The sequence below is a fragment of the Pan troglodytes genome, chromosome 12 (assembly GCF_028858775.2).
Source record: "Pan troglodytes isolate AG18354 chromosome 12, NHGRI_mPanTro3-v2.0_pri, whole genome shotgun sequence".
NCBI lineage: Eukaryota > Metazoa > Chordata > Mammalia > Primates > Hominidae > Pan > Pan troglodytes.
In genome coordinates this window covers 104283871-104286532 of record NC_072410.2, presented here as the reverse complement: position 1 = coordinate 104286532, position 2662 = coordinate 104283871, and positions in this window count along the sequence as shown.

The window sequence follows — 2662 nt, the reverse complement described above, 5'->3', positions numbered from 1 at the left end:
GGGCTGCCCCATCCTTAACCCTTTAAACACTAAAGCTAAACTCAAACTCAAGTCTAAACTCCATGTCTAGAACAAAATCTCAGCTGTCAAAAATAGTTTCCAGATCTGAGGAAAGCCCCCCAAAGTCTGGGAGAGTGAACATGGATAAATGATTGGATCCACAAATGAGTTTGTGATTCATTTTGGCAAGTAACAGGGAATATACAGTTACAAATAGAATTGATATTTGTAAAAAGTAGCCCCTAACTCTGGTTTACAGAATCTAAACATGTTCTCCATTTTAGTTTTCTCCTTTTATCTTCACCCAAGCTTTAGATAGGAGACATGTGCCATGCCAACCTGAGCTGGTGAAATCATCAAGGACTGAGGCAGGTTTCCAGCCTGCTTTCATGGGACAAGTTGATAGCTAAGGTTGAATATCAGAAGTTGTTGATGGTTTTAATTTAAGTTATCCAAGGAGTCTTTTAGTTAGTAAAACATTCAGGCTGTAGGTAAGAGTGCCTGGGTTTAAGTTATTTCATCTGTCCCCTACTCCCCACTGTACACCCAAGCGCCAGCATTCTACCCAAAATTTGTACAGGGGTCATTTGTTTTTGCATGGTTATGATGTTATTGTGTAATATTTGTATAAGTTATGTAGACAATCAAGTTGTAAGTGCTATACGTTTCAGAGTAACTTCAGATAACCTTACCTTTTCTATTAAAATCACACCCCTAAGTACCAAGAGCATCATTATTTTCTTAGTATGCTATGTTTGGGGCCAGAGCAGCTAATGTGAATTTCATCTCATTGTAATAAGGTGTTTTATTTCCACTATTCAGGATTATAAACTCATTATGGCTTCTTAGCACTCCTTCGAGGGAGAGAGCAGAGGCTTCTGTTATAGGTTTCATGGGTAGGACTTCACTTAGGGAAGCCTGACATCCCAAATCTAGGGCTGTGGGCTGGAGTCCCTTCCTCCACAGTCTGGAAGCCTAGGCAAAAGCATGAACTGACCTGAGTCAGAGGTTTATGCGACTCACAGTTCTGCAGACTATACAGGAAGCATAGTCCTGGCATGTGCTTCTGGCGAGGCCTCAGGAAGCTTCCCAATCATGACAGAAGGCAAACAAGGAGCAAATGTGTAACACGACAAGAGCAGGAGCAAGAGAGAAGGGAGGAGGTCCCAGATTCTTTTGAACAGTCAGATATCCTCGTAACTCATTACCATGGGAAGGTACAAAGCCATCCGTTAGGGATTGACCTTCATGACCCAAACACCTCACACTAGGCCTCACCTCCAACATTGGGAGTCATCTTTTAACATAAGATTTGGAAGGGACAAATATCCAAACCATATAATGGGTTAAGCATGTTCTTGTCGCAAGACTTTTAAATTTGCTGCTCCATCTGCTGCAGCGGCCCATATATTCATGTGCCTTAATTCCTTATTTTTTTAACTCTGCTCTCAAGCAGTCTCCTCAGAGAGGACTTCTCTTACTAAAAATGATACCTCATTTCCTTCATCTTTTAACCCTTACGTCACTTTATTTTCAATCATAACATTTATTTCAACCTGACTTTGTTTCACAAGAGTTTATTTGCTTATTGTCTTTTCTGGTCCCGCTGGAGCGAAAGCTGCTTGTGAGAAGCGACCTATACATCTTTTCTACTGCTGCTTTCTTCTTGCCTAGAATAGTTACTAGGAGGTACTTCCATAAATATTTGTTGAATAAATACATGAATCTTTTAAGTAATGCATTTACTTAACAGTGATAAGCAGGATACAGTATATTACGGTAACAGTAGTGGTGGAATTTTTTTTTTTTTTTGAGACAGAGTCTTGCACTGTCACTCAGGCTGGAGTGCAATGGCATGATCTCAGCTCACTGCAACCTCCACTTCCCAGGTTTAAGTGATTCTCCTGCCTCAGCCTCCCAAGTAGCTGGGATTTCAGGCATGTACCACCATGCCTGGCTAATTTTTGTATTTCTGATAGAGATGGGGTTTCACCATGTTGGTCAGGCTGGTCTCTAACTTCTGACCTCAGGTGATCCACCTGCCTCAGCCATCCAAATTACTGGGATTACAGGCATGAGCCACCGCACCCGGCCATGGTGGAAATTTTAAAAAGTCATTTCCCTATGCCTTTGAGGAGGACCATGAAGTTAGTGCATGGGAAGAAAACCCAGAAGAGTGCTGTATTTCTTTCCTGTCCGTTAAAGCTTTTTTTTCTAGAGATCAGGGGTTCTCAAGCCTGAGAGTGCATCAGTGCATTACTCTGAGAGGTTGTTAAAGTGACTTTGCAACAGGAGAATGGTTAAACTGTGGCACATTCATACCATGGAACACTACTCAGCAATGCAGAGAAACAAACTATTGATACACACAATAATCTGAATGACTCCACAGAGAATTATGCTGGGTAAAAAAAAGAGCCAGTCCCCAAGAGTTATATACTATATGATTTCATTTGTATAACATTCTTGAAATGACAACAATTATAGAATGGAGAAGAGGTCAGTGGTTGCCAGCATGACGAGGTGGGTGAAGTTAAGTGGGTGTAACTAGAAAAGGGCAACATGAGAGATCTCTGTGGTGATGGAAAGTCTGTATTTTTTATTTGGTTGTATCAGTGTCAACACCTGGGCTGTGATATTGTACTATAGTTTTGTAGGATGT